At 40.6% G+C, this 17,229-nt stretch overlaps 1 protein-coding gene across 1 annotated transcript in view; it reads right to left on the reverse strand.

Moving 5' to 3' along the window:
* KCNJ3 (potassium inwardly rectifying channel subfamily J member 3) overlaps nt 1-17,229 on the reverse strand; it is a 170,422-nt gene that overhangs the window by 120,240 nt on the left and 32,953 nt on the right. The gene's annotated exons all lie outside the window — the stretch shown is intronic.

Consider the following 17,229-nt stretch of genomic DNA (forward strand, 5'->3'; position numbering starts at 1 on the left):
TCATTTTTTTGCCTTCTGCAGGTTACCCTAATGGCTATCAGAGCGGCTTACAAATATTAAAATGTATTAAAAACTATATATAAACCTTGATCTGATTTCAACAATATTTAAATGTCCAATCCTTATCAATTTAAAAAACCTGATGGCACAAATATGTTTTTACCTGTCACCAAAAGGGAAGCAGAGATGGAGCCATCCTGGCCTCTCCATAAAGGAAGTTCCAGAAACTGGGACTGGCCATTGACCTTTTCTCTTGTTCCCACTAAATGAGCTTGAGAAGATCGTGGGATAAATAGAAATGTTCTTCAGATAATCACAATGCTGTAGTGGGCTCATATATAAATTGGTCCAGAATACAGAATCACGGAGCAATGGCAAAGAAAGGCAGCCAAAATTTGCCACCTTTGACCAGCCTATTTTTCTTATGCTTTAGACACTGAGCCCACAATCTTTTTTCTCCTTCTGCTGCTGACTATGACAAAAGAACTATGCTGCCATAGCACATCAACAGGATTTTAGTCTAAGTTTTGTAGTGCTATGAAAGTTATTGAGTAATTACTAGATAGCTTGATGCAAATATAAGGCTGCCAACCACCAAAGCATGGCTGAGCTGATACATTTTTGCTAACTATAATTAGCACCAAAATCAAGGATTTTGAAAACAAACAGAAGGGATTGAATATGATTTCAGGTAATAATAATTAACAGGAATGGCAGTGCAAACATGGTGCTAATTGTAATTATCTTTTAAGTCAAATGGAAAGTGAACTTGCCTTCCACCTTATCAAACATTACTGTCCTTTCCATTGACTTACATACCATTTAAGCATCATATGTATCTAAAAATAGCTTACTGGTTACTATATCTTGTTGTTTTCAACTGATGCTCCAGCCACCATCATCTTGTGAGTGGCCAGGAACCACAGCATCTGGCCAACCCACTCTGAAAGCGGGTTACTGCCATGGCCACAAAAGTGCCAGCAGCAAGGAGCGGATTTTCACCACTCTTTTTGCCGGTGGCCTCGGATGACCTTATATGGCCTCAGAACGGCTTCTAGACGCATTGGGGATGTGCATCATATGCACACCACACACCTTGAAATGACTGGAAGATGCATCTTTTGGCCTGTCTGTTTCAGGCTTAAGCAGACAGCACAGTATCTCCAGAAGTGCTGTAAAAGATTTTGACTAGTGATGCTACATGTTTTCTTAATAAAAGTAATTAAAATTTTAATCTTGCTTGACCTGATCAGTTTAATTGCTTCATTTGCCTACATTCTATTCTAAATTAATAATTCAGAAAACTTAAAACTTAATTAAGTTTAATTAATTAACAACTAATTAATTAAGTTTTCTTAAAGGACAATTCCAAAGGGAATCACCTACAATTGATCTGGCATTCAGTAACACTGGATCCTATGAGATCTGGGACAGTTTGATGATAAAATTCATAATCTGATCTTTTCGAGCAGCAAAATGTAAAGAACTAATCAGAAGGTGATATGGAAGCAATGGGATGATGGTTGTGGCAAGATCCCTATTACGCATGTTACCCCAAGACTAGACCCCCAATCACCCCTCATATTTAATATCAAGTTAATATTGAAAGGGACGCTGGGGTGCGTGACCTAGGAATGACCCCACTGCAGAAGCCTGGTCACTTTACACTTGAAAAACTGGTTGACACTAGCAAGACAGCAAGGAAGGCACCCACCAAGATGACATCTCCTGAGGCACCAGTATAATCCCCTTTATTTTTAGAGGGCTACAAATTGGTCATGGCCAAAGAAGGTGACTGCTTGTGCATACACAGGACAGGGATGTTCCAGCAAGGAATGCAAATCCCTTTGTCTGAAATATTCATACCAATCACCCGAACATTTATTGCAGCTCCTGACCATTCTTTTCCTCCTGGGAAACGTTTTGGCAAGAATTTAATCCTTTCATTCCTTAGTTTCTGCTCCTAAGACAAGGTTTTGTGTACAAATATTAGTGCTTAAAAAACAATTCCTCGGTAGTTTTTTTTTGGGGGGGGGGAATCAACTTGTGCAGCCTGAGGAAGTGGACAGGATCCTTGGACAAGTGAAGGCCGCCACATGCATACTGGATCCTTGTCCTTCCTGGCTTCTGAAAGCAGCCAGAGAGGGGCTGAGTAAGGGGGGTGACAAATGCCTCACTGCAGCAAGGTAGATTTCCATCCTGTCTAAAGGATGCTGGGTGAGGCCATTACTGAAAAAGACCACCCCAGATCCCACTATTTTGGATAACTATAGGCCAGTCTCTAATATTCCATTCCAAGAGATGATATTTGATCTCTAACAAAATGGCGAACATTTATAAAGCTGCCCCAAATACATGTTGGAAGTGCCAATCTGCAATTGGTACATGGTTCCACATTTGGTGGCGTTTCTGAAACTTGTAAGATTTTGGAAGTAAATACATATGATTATTGGAATGATGTTGCAGATTAAGTTTGAATTGAGGCCAGAAATTTATCTTTTGAATATGCTGAACAAAGTCCAAAATTGAACGGAAATATTGGCATATATTACTTTATCTGATAACTGCGACAAGAATGATATTAGCACAGAACTGAAAAAACAAAGAAAGTCTAAGTATAGATGATTGGCTTATGAAATTGTCAAAAATGATAGAAATGGATAAACCTACTAACCTTCTGAATTATAAAACATAAAGCAGATTGAGGAAGAGTGGTCTCCGATTGTAAAATTTTGTAGACTGAGGTGGCAATAAGGTACATGAAAAACATGAAGTTTGTGTGAGCTTATAGGCTCCTTGAGATCTGTATTTGTAAGCTATAATCTTCAATCTCTGTCTTTCTTCTTTTTCCTTTTTTTCCCTTTTATTAATAAAAAACAAGACTGTGTGATGACATGATGCTATAGGACTTACTATTGAGGTGACGTAGGAAAGTTAAGTAATGTGATATTTTGGTTTAAGGTTATTTATGTAATAATCCTTTTATTACGGGTCTGAAGAATTGGTTATTTTATGTTTTAATATGATAAAAATAAAGATTTTTTTAAAAAACGCTGCAGCAAGCATATCACTCTTTTGTTAAAACAGCTCCACTGGCTATCTATTCATTTCCAGGCACAATTCAAAGTGCTGGTCATGACCTATAAAGCCCTACACAGATTGGGTCCAAACTATTTGAGAGACCGCATATCCCCATATGAACCAGCAAGAGCCCTAAGATCTGCAGGAGAAGGCTTTCTTTTGGTCTCATCAAGATCACAGGCTCACCTGGTGATGACATGAGAGAGAGCCTTCTCGGTGGCTGCTCCACCCGGTGGAACTCCCTTCCTCAGGAGGCTAGGCTGCCCCCATCCTGCTGGTCTTTCACCGGCTAGTAAAAACATTTTCACGCTGGCATGCTTTCTGTATATAATCCATATGTGAAGACACACCCAACTAAAGGTGGTGACAGATTTGGGTGTGCAATGCTGGTACCCTGGTGAAATCAAACTCTTTTACCCAAAAAGCTCTGAAGCTGAATGTAAAGTTCAAAAAGGGGGAAGTTTAATTTAAAGAACAAAAAGAGTTTTCTCTTCCCCAGCTCTAGATAAAAGATACTTTACAGTTTGAGTTTCAGCAGTCTTCAGGATGTCATCTCTCTGGGTTTCATCTTGGTTTCATCTCCTCACTCAATAGAGCTGGTGCAGGGTCTTTCAGCTCCTGAATTCTTTGATTTGATGTAGGCAACTAAAATGGCTAACTTGTACTTGGTAACTAAATTGGCTAACGGGTAAGACAGGGGTCGACAATCTACGGCCTGCGGGCCGGATCCGGCCCGGCAAGGCCTTGGGACCGGCCCCAGCCCGGTCCTGCCGCCGATTGCCACCCCGTGGCCCGTGGGTCTCGCTGCCCTCCTCCTCCACCGTGCAAGGCTGCGTGGAGGAGGTGGAGGAAGAGGAGGGCAGCGAGGCCTGGGGCGGAGGGCGAGGTGGAGCCGGCACCTCCTGCGCATGCCCGCGCCACCCTCCCCGCCTCCCCACAGCCTCCTCCCTCCTTCCCGGCCTCTGATGAGGCCTCGGTCCCCTCAGAGGCCAGGAAGGAGGAGGGCGCCCGCACGGGAGGCCCTGCAGGCTCCTTCCTGGCCTCTGAGGGGACCGAGGCCTCATCAGAGGCTGGGAAGGTGGAGGAGGGCACCCGTGCGGGCGGCCCCACCAGCTCCTTCCTGGCCTCTGAGGGGGCCTCAGCGAGGCCCCTATTCCCTGCCTGGTCCCTCCACCGGCGACGGAGGCGGCCAGGCAGGGGAAAAGAACCTCACCTCAGCGAGGCCCCTTTCCCCTGCCTGGTCTCCTCCGCCAGCGACGGAGGCAGCCAGGCAGGGGAAAGAGCCTTTCCTCTTCTTTCTCCTCCTCCTCTTCTTCTGCCTCCTCTCCTCCTCCCCTTCTTCCTCTTCATCTTCTTCCTCCACCTCTTCTTCTTCTCCTCCTCCTCTTCTTCCCCTCTTCTTCCCCTTCTTCTTCCTCTCTTCTTCCTCTTCTTCCTCCTCCTCCTTTTCCCCTCTTCCTCCTCCTCTTCTTCTTCCCCTCTACCTCCTCCTCTGCTTCTTCCTCCTCTTCTTCTGGTGTTTGGCCAGAAAGGGAAGTACATTTCTGACATCTGTCTAGGAATAATGCCAAATGTCCTCCATTTTGATCATGCCTAAGAAACATGCATTTATATTAACATTTTTAAAAATCATCAATTTTTTTCATGTGTCCTCCATTTAAAAAAAACGTGTCCTACACTTGAAAATTTTGTTCGGCTCCTCCAGTTGTCTGAGGGACAGCAACCCGGCCCTCGGCTCAAAAAGATTGCCTACCCCTGGTGTAAGAAATGCCCTTTCTGGCTGTCTGGGCCTGTTTGCCACCAAAAGACAGCTCTCCGCAAGCTCACAACAAAAACTGCCCAAAACTAAAAAACCTCTAGCTAAAACAGAGCTTGCTGGGAAGGGGCAAGCCAAACCTGGAAAAATGCAGGGGATCCTATAGCTCCTCCCACAACTAATACAATGAACATTTCCTACACTAAAACATACTATGGCCTGAACCAATATGAAAGAAAATGCAAGGGGGAATTCAGATAGTCCTGGCTGGACATCACACCATAGCAGGGCAGTTTTATGGAGCAGGTGGGTTTTTAGTTTGTTTTTAACTTGTGTATATTTTATGTGATTTCATATTGAATACAGACATTTTAATTGTTTTGAATTTTATTGCAATTTTAAAGCTTTTATCTGTGAGCCGCCTTGGGTCCCTCCAGGCAGAAAGGTGGGATATAAATGAAATAAATAAATAATAAATAAAAATAGTCTACAAGCAGGCATGGATGTTGTCAGTTTGACTAGACTAGACTCCTCAATACACCTGCCACCCCACTTGCTGTGGCAGCTATTGCGCCTTCTCCATTCCTGACTTCCATTGATTTCAACCACGATCCAAAGTTGGTAACGTATCACCATTAGCAAGGCCTCCACTATTCCTCTTCTCCCACCTTTGCTTCTTAGTTCACGTGTATGTGAGTGTGTCTGTTATATGTGTATGTTTATTATTTCCTTCATAAAAATAAAAAAATCTATTTGGATTTTCCTCTGTGGTTCTTTGTGATTTGGAACCAGTATAAACAGAGTTGGTTCCTGTTTTATTTTATTTGAGCTATTAAAATTCCCCTAAAACATATTAATTAGTGGATGCCCTCCCAGGATCTCCAGCATTTTGGATATGATTCTGTATTGGAGAAAAAAATGTTGTGCCTATATTACTCTGGTTTTGGCAACTGCTCAAAACTAAAAAAATTAAAACAAAAACAAAATTACAACCACAGTTTTATTAATGGATTTGACTGTAATCTTGTGATGTTTAACTTGCACATTGCTTCAAAATCTTTTCGGGGTTAGAGCAGCTTAAAAAATCCTAGACTAAGTGTTTACTTCTATGTGAACTCCATGGGGATTTACTTCTAAGCATACATGAACACTTGGAATACTGCATCCAGTTCTGGGCACCACAATTCAAAAGCATGTTGACAGGCTGGAGCATGTCTAGAAAAGGGTGACCAAAATATTGAAAGGTCTGGAAATCATGCTCTATGAAGAGCAACGTAGGGACCTGGAAATGTTTAGCCTGGAAAAGAGATGATTAAGATGTAATATGATAGCCCTGTTTAAATATTTGAAGGGATGTCATATTGAAGCTGGAACAAGCTTGTTTTCTGCAGCTCCAGAGAATAGGACCCGAAGCAATGGATTCAAACTACAAGAAAAGATATTCTACCTCAACATTAGGAAGAACTTCCTGACAGTAAGAGCTGTTCGGCTATGGAATATGCTACCCCAAAGAGGGGTGGCGTCTCCTTCTTTCGAGGCTTTTAAATAGAGGCTGGATGGCCATCTGACAGGAATGCTTTGATTGAAAGTTCCTGCATGGTAGGGGGTAAAATGGGTAGCCCTTGTGGTCTCTTCCAGCTCTATGAGTCTATGATTCTCATAGAATATACTCTTGAACTTTTTGTCATACATTTTAAAGCAATCCAAACAAAAAAATTGCTTTCTGCACTAGAGTAGCCAAATAAATGTCATAATACAACTCAAGGCAAACCCCAATAATTGTTGTGCTGCTATGTTAGCAATAAAAAACTGCTGAAACTTGATCTCTTTTTCTCTTCTCTCCATCACCACATCTAACTAGTGTCCTAACTAGGATCTTCTGTGTTTAAATAAATCAGTACCTGCCACATTAATGCTCTCATTTTATTAGTTACTTAAAGGTTAGCCTGCAGTCAGGTCCTTCTCACAGGCATCATTTACTATACAATCATTCCAAAAGAAAATACAAATATCCCTGTTGCACAGGGAATATAAATCACAAGTGCTTAGAAAGCTAGGAATTAGCATCTTGCTTCCAGCACTTCTCAGATTTATGGAGTCTTCAGAGATGAGAGTTTTCTGGATCATCGAACAAGCCAGTTCCATGGTGATTACCAACTTGCTTATTGCTCCAGCACTTGCTCATGAAAACACTGAAAGAAATGTGCAGCTAGAGCATACACAGCCAATTTTATGCATCCTTTGTAATCAATTGGTAAAGGTACATACTGTGATTTTAAAAGACACAGATTATGGTAGTTTACTGCAAACACTTCACAAGTAGCACTGAATTCTCCCACTTCCTTTCTCACATAGGCAAACTGATTATCCCCTCAATGAAAGAAAAATTCCGTTATGACTCACTGACCAAAACAAGTCAGGAGGATGCATCAAACACTGTATTGTAAGACTGCCCCCCTCCAATGTCTAGTTATTCTGGATAGGGCAAATGGAAGTTACAATCTAACAAATATGGATAGCAACATGTTACCCAACCCTGAGCTAAACTAATGGAAAACATGAACCACTGTGTAAATGGAACTGCAAATGGATAAAGAGAATTTTAATATCAGCACAACCAGAGCTATCTTGTATCACCATCAGTATCCCCTGTCCACTTGTATTTGTCTGAAAAACTTCAAACCTGATTAGTGAAAATTAAATTATGTCACTAGACAGTTGCTACAGATTATATTCCTCACTAAAATTTGAGGATTTATGCCTAAATTAAGGATTTATATTGACAGAGGTACCTTGCACCAAAGAGAGACTCTATTACTTGCAACTAATTTACAGAAATTCGTACTATACTGAAATGCTGGAAAGAGCAATTGTAAACTGCTTAAACAAATGGAAAACCACTCATCTACAAAAACAGCCCATCCCAATCTCAATCTTCCAGCTCATATACATGATAATTAGCTAGTCCTGAAGAAGTACTCAGCCTACCCACTCATCTCTGAATGACTGTCAACAAGGTTTATTCATTTAAATTCCTATAATGCTGTTTTCTGTTAACATTCTCTAATCATGGGACTGCAGGATGATCCAAGTACTTTATACCTTTCTTTAAGAGCCTTGGAAGTACCTTCAACTTTTGCTAGGTATTTATTCAATTAAAACATTTGAAGAAATTACATTTTTCCCAAAATCATGGCTTTAGGCTGCATAAATTTTAAATAGATCACTGTTAACGCTTACCTTTCTGTTACATTAATGCACTGAAAGTTGATCTCTCTCTCTCTTGATGGCAAATTTCTTTTTATTTTGGCAGGTCCATATTTCATGCTACATTAAAAAGGTTCAGAAAGTGTGGCCCTCTTTTAAAAAATGCAGTCTTAGGGCCCCCACTGTGATCCCCCCCTTACCTGCCTCAGCAACCCCACACAGTTCCCATTTTTGCCAGGAAAGTCAGTGTTGTAGATTAGCCTTTTTATTTTGTTCCTTCTCCACTTAATTTTTCAAAACCTGAAGAGACAATCAGTCATTTCTGGTTCTGAAAAAAGTCCTTTCTGAGCATGAAACAGGTCAACAGAAAGACAATAATGTACCAGATTCACCAACTGTGGCCTTTGGATGCAACTGGCTGTTCGGAATTTTAAAATGAGTATGTTTATAGGGTCACTGTGACGCTTCCACAGTCTGGCCCCTGTGTTCTTGTGCCTCAGAAAGACTGCCCTGCTTGTGCCCTGCTATACTGCTTGGTCTTCTTGTAGTTGTCACCATTGTTGATGTTCTTTGGTATAATTATGTTGATCTTCCCCAAGAATAAGTGCTACATATCACCAAACTGCAATAATTATGAAGAGTAGCTAGAACAGGTTTTCAATTCATCACTGAAACTCACTTAACTCATAAGAACTTCATTACTACAGGTTAAGCATTAATTATCCAAAAATCCAACATCTGAAAAGTTCCAAAATCCTACACTTTTTTCGTGGGTGGCTGAGATAGTGAGATCTCTGCTTTTTGATGGTTCAATATATATATATATATATATACAGACTTTGTTTCATGCACAAGTTATTAAAAATAGTGTATAAAATTACATTCTGAGTAAGGTATATATGCAACATAAATGAATGTAATGTTTAGACAAGGCTCCCATCTTCCAAAATATCTCATTATGAATATGCAAATCTGAAAAATCCAAAATCCAAAACACTTCTAGTCACAAGCATTTTAGATAAGGGATACTGATCCTGTAGCTTGTTTTTATGACCAAAGCAATTAATGTCAAGTTTCCACTTTGGTATATCTTAATTTACTGATGAATGTGATCTTGAATACTTTAAAAGTGTTTGTTCTCCCTTCTTTATGCAGGCATAAAGTCATCTTTTTCTTCTTTCATTGAAATATTTTATTATTTCCATCTATTTACATATTTTCACTGGAACATGGCAATAACAAATAATACATATTAAGGTGGGTCCTAATCAAGATCTCTTCAAACTGGTCATTTATATTGTTTTATTAATTAATTTTGCTTAATTTTCACTGTAATTTGTTCTAATAGTATAATACGTTTAAACAGCTTTATTGCATAATATCTTTTAAACCTGTTTTTAACTTGTATTAATTTTTTTAAAGTTACTGTTACCTGTATTGAGTGCTCCTTTGTGGAAATGTGGCAAAATAAATCCAACTGGGCATGCTTGGATAGTGAGAGGTGTCCTTGACCCTGTATAGGTTCCCCATCCTAACCCCCTTTAGTCAGCAGATGTGAGGGTTAGGATTTCTCTCTAGGGGGCTTCCAGTCACCCCTTTCCTAGACAGTTCAGGGCCACGGCAACCTCATGCCTCAGCCCTGATCTGGCCTTTCGAGTGGCACAGCTATATGGCACTCCTCCGGCGCTGAGTTGTATGGACGCAGTGCCGGAGGAGCATCATGTCGTTGTATGCCATGTGGAATGGCGCACAGCATAATGGCATCCTGGAGGCAGAGTCAGGACGAACATCATCTGAACGCAACTCCCTGGCTCTGCCCCCAGGCCAGCCTTTCAGGCCAGTCTGTACACGGCTTAATTCTTCAATATGCATTCATTATTTGCCTTCTTAAAAAAGAACCACCCTCTCCACCTCACCCCACCCCCCAACCCCCACACACAGTGTCCTTATTTTAGAAAGGAAAACAGGAGGTTAAAAAAAAATTCAAAATTTACCAGAAGTTATTCTCTGAGTAATTCACAATAACATTTGGTCAGAAGCGAACAATAGATGACTAAGCAGCCATCTTTTACATTAAGAAGAGAGTGTGTTGTGTGAAAGAGGAGAGGAAACAGGAAGATAGTCTAGCTGGCATTCCTGCAAACAGAACAATACGTTGCCTAGTATTTTAAAGTCAATATGCTAGTCATAGAGTGCTTGATAAAGCTGTCTTAACCAATAAGTGTACCAGTGATCAAAATGAATATTTTGAATGTTACTTCCAAAAGACCATATGCCAAATAAATGGTGGCTTCATAGGCAGAACAAAGATCATTGCAGCCTTCTTCTGTTAAGATAGTTTGTGTATATTCAGTTCTTCCAGATGGCCTTTGTTCTGTGGATACCCATGAGTAGGCACAGTAGGCATAATGAACAGGGCTGAACACATTTCAGGCAAAAGATCCAGCATATCTACCAAATGCACACCATGTCAGCTTTCGCTTAGTACAGTCAATATCAGCAATTCAACAATCTGGAATGCTGGAGAAATATAAAAGCAGGCATTTTCAGAGACCAGGGCATGCTGCCCTTTTTTCCTAGAAACTATTATCTGCCAGAAATCCTTCAGATATATGAAGTGCCAATCTCTGCTCACTCCTTGACCTTTCCCCAATGGCTGGTAACCATCCTTGCACACACACAAATGTAAGATGGCAAATGCAGGGATAAGCTGTCAACAAAATGCCTATGGAATTTCTTTTCTCAGTTCATGGCATGAGACAATTAAAACTACCCCTCTTGGATGAACTATCTCTTTCTGATGTGACAGGTACAATTTAAACTTTATTTGCAGAAGACAAATGTTTTTAAAGTAACATAAAGAATGAAAAGTACATTAAGAATAAAATTCATGAATAAGTTTTCTTTGAGGTTGCAGGTATTTCAAATTCTCATTAGGTAGTGGCTTGTAATAGGTTCACTAGTTTATCACTATGTTGCTGGATAATGTTATTTTAAAGTATACCAAACACAGATGCACAGGCAGAGGGCCTCTGATACCGATTGAATTTAGTCTATTCATTGAAGTCTATAATAGTGCTTGGGAGTTTTGCTGTGCCCAGAATAAGACCTTTTTTTAAAATTGCATATTAAAAACACATATTTACTCTTGGTTGAAACCTCAGAATATAAGATTTTGGATTTTTCATTATTTACGGAAATTTAATTACCATGGGTGACTTCAGACAGAGGTCTGCTGCCATTCACAGTTAAAAAGGACTGTCTAGCCTTTGTTTTTTAACAGACACAATACAAAAATATTGGAGAGTTGCAAAGGGAGGAACATGACATCTTGATCACTTGTGATGAGTAAGGCAATGCAACTGGATCATAAATGCTTTTCTGGAAAGCATCTTATCTTGCTGGACTATAGTGCAATTTTAAAAGGATAGTAGTAATATATGGATACCTATGCACTCCTTTTGCTAGCAGGAAGTTCCAAGCAGAAAACAAGCTTGCTCCCTCCTCAATATGGACCAAAAGAGAATTCCAGTTCAATTTCAGTTGTTTAAAAAGGACTCCCCTGGGCCTAAAAAAAATCCCAGCAAGTCCCAAAAACTGATGAAACTGTATCCCATATCTAAATATCCCAGCAGGTATTTGGGGGAATTTTTGTCCTGGATGGGCCCCAGAGACAAAGAAAATGGCCCTGGGGGCTGCATGTAGCCCACCCCTATTTTAGGGTAACACAATTTCTTAGGTCAACAAAGGACTGAGGGAAGTTCTGCTGTAAGAGTCATCATATATTGTATTTAGACTGATAGATAAATAAAATAAAATAATAATCAATAAAGTAAAAGCTGGAAGGAGCATTAACCCTAACAAATGAAAATCATACTCCACAAATAATGCAAGTCATTTCTATATTCTTTGTCTCAAGCAGATGGCCCAAAAGATTCATGCCGGAACCATGCCACAACCGTTCGCACTGGGACCATGGCAATCGCACATGCCCAATCCTGATCTGGGCCACCGTTGCAGTCCTGAAACAGGCTGCCGAAAAGGAGCATTTTTTCCTGCTTCTTTTTGGCCTGGCTCTTCCTAGTGCATTTGAAGAAGTAGCACATTCTAATGAATCCCATCAACAAAATAAACAAAATATATGAAATGAACATACAGAATAAATACACTTGGAGTGAAAAAATAGTAATCAGGCCTATATATGGGACTCACACTGTCACCAAAGCTATTTATTCTGATCCTATGAGCCCAGAACAGGCACCTGCTACATACACACACTATTAATTGTCTTTTAAGGGGTTTTGTTTTCTCTACCACATTTGAACGTTTTGGAAAATGGGGAATGTTTACCAAGAAAAAGCTTCTCTATTTACTGTTTTGTATGTAGCACTCTAAGGGAGAAAAAAAGAAAGATCTGAGGATCATGATCATTATACATTTTAGTGAGTAGCTTACAGAGCAAAATTTACCCTAAAATCTGTCTCTCAGTACAGGCAGAGAGGTATTGAATTTCCATTTAAATTAAATAAACTTTATAAATGCAAAGTACCAAGATCTCTTCTGTTTATTTTGACATACAAGCACTAGCAAATGCCCATGATTAGGACTATAATGAGTATCAAGAAAGGTCAGCTTGGATGAAAAAGGACTTAGGGGAGATCTTCACAAATGAATGAGGGAAAAAAATAACTCTTCTGTCTGGCATTTTTATTACTTCTACCATGATCCATTGCTCAGGAGACTGAGGGGAGATACAGACCAGCATACAGTCATGGTGTAGTGTCTGCATGCTGGACACCATGACTCCCCACTGCACCATGACACCGCGCACCCTTCTACATGCACGGCATCATGGCACAACTCACGCACAGCGCCCAAACGTTGCAGTGAAGAAAGGGATCCTCATGCCACCCTGTTGCAGTTATGTCACATCTTCCAGGGAGCTAAAAAAAAGAAGCCCCTTTTTGGGACTTCTTTTTTTCTTCCTGTGGAGGCCGCAGCATGTGGTTGCCACTGCCACAATCCGGGGCGAAAAGAGATAGCATCCAGCCACCCGTCTGTATAGCCCCTGACTCCCTGGGAGTCAATTTTACAAACAGAATGCAACTTCACAACACAATTGTACTGAAAATGACACTGCAAATAAGCCCACAATGTTTTTGTATTCTGCCATGTTATTTTATAATGACTTATGAGTTGAGCACTGAGGGGAAAGAAAGATAAACAAAATGAAAGGGGGGCACTGAATTACAACTATGTATTTGGTTCAAGTTTAAAATTTCCTGGTGCAGTTTTATTCTTCTATACTGGCTTGTAATATCAACTAGATCTGTTTAATAAGTATTCCCTCCAAGTAATCCTGAATGGAAATATTTAGCAAACTGAAACAGTTGCTTTTTATAAAGAGCATGTATGGCTGTGCTGACAAGTAAAAAAATATATATTAGTGGGCCAGTTACTGTCTGAACTTGATTGGCCAAATTATTTTAATCACTGAAGAATCCTTTCAACAGAGGAGAAAATTAACATAGAAAGAGTTATGAGACAAATTGGTTTTAGGCCTGGCACATACCTTGGAGAGTATTTGGAGCGGCGGCAGCCTTTTTTCCCTGGAGAGAAGCCCCAGTCGACAAACTGTGTGGCTTCTCTCTGGCGGAAAAAGAACCAGCAAAAAGAGGATTCTTTTAAAGCCGCAGGGGCGGAATAACAAGTGCTCCTGGTTATATAAGTGCCGTGCAGCGATGTGCAGATGCTACGCGGCGCTTACATAACAATGACAGCGCGCCATGTATACATGGTACCATCATTATTACGCCACCACCACGTACTAGGGTTGTGGGGCGTGCGGTCACTCCGCCCCTGCACAACCCCAGTACGTGGCCAGGCCAGCACAAAGTGCCATCTGGACCACACCCATGTTATCAGTTAGAAAGAAAACTACCTTATTCCCAGAGCTGTTGTAGAGGGGAAATAATAGCTATTCTGCATATGCACAAGAGAATTTTTTTTGTTAAATTTGTCTTTTCATTTTCAGAAGCCTTGCCTTAGGGTCAGTTAGCAAAACGCCACTTAGAAAACTGTATTTAAACAAATGCAATATGTTTCAGTAAGGCTTGTACAGCAATTAAACAGAACAATTATGTGCTTATTTACTCAGACGTAAGCTCTACAACCATGAAGATTATTCTGAGGTACACAAGTATAAAATTGAAACTTTAGGGTTTGTCTGCATGGGTCAAAAGACTTTCTGCCCTCCAACCAACCCCCATTCTGGTGTCATCTTGTTCAGGCAATGCATGTCCCAAACCCCAGTTCTAGTGTGGGCACTTTGGACCTTGTCTCGCAAGTCAAGCATCAGAACCAGAGCATAACACATTTACAACAGAAGAAAAAATGTACCTGTTTCTCCTAATCTTACAGGAAGATCTGGAGCCCTCAGTTTCTGTGCAGCAGCAGCTGTCTGCACAGCTATCCTGCTGGCCACACAGTGTGTCTGCCTCTTCTGCAGGTCATACATTCTGACTGTTACTGGGCTCCTTGTTCTAACCTCAGAAGCAAGTGGCCCACAGCAACATAAGACATGCCAGGTGGCCCAGCGGAACATTCATGCATGCAGCCACTATGCCTGGTAAACCAGGGCCAGATAATTTGGGGTGTGAGGAGAGAGCTGCAGAACTAGGATACTCCAGGCTGCTCCTGGATTATCCTGGCCAGTGCAAAAAAGGCCTTAGAGTCCATTCCTACACTTTGCAAGGCAGACCAATACAGCTTTAAATGCAATGGTATTCTCCCAATCAGCAGTCCCAAAAGCTGGTGTTAGATCAACAAAGTATCATACAAACATCTTGTGGGATTGTGACAATGTATGTGCTATGTCCCACCCTATGTCTTGCTAAAGCATCCAAAGAAAGTCTGAGAGTAGCTAAGAGCTATTTTTGTATGATTTAATCTGCTTAGAAATCACAGTTCCATTTTGTTTGCTGTTCTGATACATAGCTTTGTGTACTGCATTAGAAAATCAGTGTAAAACATTCATAAATAATAAATAATATCTACATTTAGGACAGAGCTGTCCAGTCCTCTCCATTCTTGTACCAACTTGTTAACATGTGGAGGAAACCGCTACACTAAGATCTACAGTATAGAAGGGTATACTGTCAAACCAACCTCCCATTTTATGCTACAGTGCTTCTTCAGTATTGTTCCAGTACAAACAGAAGTGGGATAGGTTAACTGACATCCTACCTTAAGCAACAGGAAGAGGCAGAGAACTCTAGGTCTTTTCCCCTTGCCTTAACTGATCCATATGATTTCCTTAGTTCCTGAGATTTCGCAGCAGGTCTGTGCGAGTCTCTATTTCTCTTCTTGCTACTGCCCTTGTCCCGCACGTTCCTCTCCTGCTTTCATTTCCAATAAAGGGAGGGATGGAGCTTGTACAAAATGCCACAAAAATACTTGAAGAAGATAACTTGAATCATTCTTCCCACCTCCAGAAAATTTGAAATGAATGCATTTTAAAAGTTTGTGAAATGGCACAGATCCCTGAAGCAGATCACAAATAATAAGTACAACATTCCACCACACACTCCAGCATTTGTGTCTTTCTTTTAAAACTCTCCCCATAACTGCATCTGCACTGCAGAAATAATGCAGTTTGACACCTCTTTAACTGCTGTGGCTCAATGCTATGGAATTCTGGGATCTGTAGTTTTAAATTAAATTTTCTATATTAGTCAGAATAAGGGGCTGTACAGACTACCCCTAAGGTGCCCCTTTTAGTGCTGGATTGGGGCTGCAGCAACTACATGACATGGTCTTGATCTTGCCTTTCCATGGTGCAAAAAGGAGTCGCAAAAAGCGGCTCTGCACCGCGGAAAGGGCACCATTGCTGGTGCCACAGCTTTTCACTGCTCCTTTGGCACTGTGTCATCTAGACACAGCATCAGAGGAGTGCAGTGATGCCATCTGCCATGTGGTGCAGCACACAGCATTACACCAGCCTTGGGGTGGAGTCGCGGTGAGCATTGTGTGGACGCAATGCCCAGAATCTGCCCCCAGACCGGCCAAGGATGCCAGTTTGTAGACCATTTTCTAAAAGATAACAAGAATGTCAGGCCACCACATTTCCCAGCATGCATGATAACTACATAATGTAGTTTGTAAGGAGTGAAAAATACTATATAAATATATGTTTAACCTTGACTTGGAAACATACAATAACAACAAAACACATCAAAAGATTGCTGGTTTAGAATCAACCCTTTAGTCTCCCTGCTATGATGGTAGAAGATAACAGTTTCATTCTTGCATGGTAGCTATCAATAGTTTTAGACTATACAAGACATACAGTAACACAGAAGCATATGTTTAACACAACATCTGAACTGACTTCTAGCCTCTCAGCTACAGTTTTGGGACCTTAACTATCCATCTTGATCATTCAAAATAGTTCATAACTAACTCTTTTAATGACTGAAGTAATGCCATTGTCCAGCAACAGCATGAACGTATATGGTAATGAAGATTAATACTGCTGGATTAAAAATTATATCATTATCAATTTATCTGTATCTTGTATTTCCATAAGATTATGCACAAATTACTTTATATCACTGCTATTCAAATTGGTAGCCCAAGTTATTAGCTACCAGTACTGGTAAGTTTGCAGGAAAAGAAAGAAACTTTTGTAGCCAAGGGGAAGAAATATGGTACCAGTCCTTTCACATAGGAAGAGAACTGCTACTAACTCCCATCAGATATTTTGGGAAGCATTTCTGTGTATCATTGTGATGGTGACACACAGTCACCCAACTCTTTTCCTCTTGTGGCAGCATAATGGGCTTTGTTCTCCCACCTCTGCCACCTATTTGTAATAAGCACCTGTACATTTTCAAATATTTTCCTTCGTAAATTGTGACACTGCCACCACTCTGTGACTCTCACTTTACTTTTCTATAGAACACCAACTATGAGTGAAACTATTTCCCCCTGGTACCTTCCTTAGGGAATCTAACCCAAAATATGTCTTTAATTTTTAGTAGTGTGGTTTGTTGCTCAAGTTCCAGACAAGCCTTGTTTTGAAACAGTAATGAACTTTATTTGAAAAATTATTTAAACAATTTTTCGCTTGTTGAGATGGTACAGTGGTACCCCGGGATACGAATTACCCAGCTTACGAATTTTTC

Source organism: Sceloporus undulatus, chromosome 1 (genome assembly GCF_019175285.1).
Source record: "Sceloporus undulatus isolate JIND9_A2432 ecotype Alabama chromosome 1, SceUnd_v1.1, whole genome shotgun sequence".
In the NCBI taxonomy this organism is placed as follows: Eukaryota; Metazoa; Chordata; class Lepidosauria; order Squamata; family Phrynosomatidae; genus Sceloporus; species Sceloporus undulatus.